Source organism: Antedon mediterranea, chromosome 4 (assembly GCF_964355755.1).
Source record: "Antedon mediterranea chromosome 4, ecAntMedi1.1, whole genome shotgun sequence".
Classification (NCBI taxonomy): Eukaryota; Metazoa; Echinodermata; class Crinoidea; order Comatulida; family Antedonidae; genus Antedon; species Antedon mediterranea.
Genome location: NC_092673.1, coordinates 5,201,673 through 5,202,059, shown reverse-complemented (window position 1 = coordinate 5,202,059; position 387 = coordinate 5,201,673).

The window sequence follows — 387 nt, the reverse complement described above, 5'->3', positions numbered from 1 at the left end:
TTTACTCAGCAACTTTTTCTGTGAACTTTTCCTCAATCGCCACCAATGATAGATGGCGCTATATTCATTAATTTCATTCTCTTTATACAGTGATTGGTACAGTAGTAAGCCTTCCCACTAGAACGTAACGCAAGGACGTAAACGCAACGCAAGCGTTTATAAGCTTGGTTCCCACTAGAACGTAACGCAAGGACGTAAACGCAACGCAAGCGTTTATAAGCTTGGTTCCCACTAGAACGTAACGCAAGGACGTAAACGCAATGCAAGCGTTTATAAGCTTGGTTCCCACTAGAACGTAACGCAAGGACGTAAACGCAACGCAAGCGTTTATAAGCTTGGTTCCCACTAGAACGTAACGCAAGGACGTAAACGCAACGCAAGCGTTTT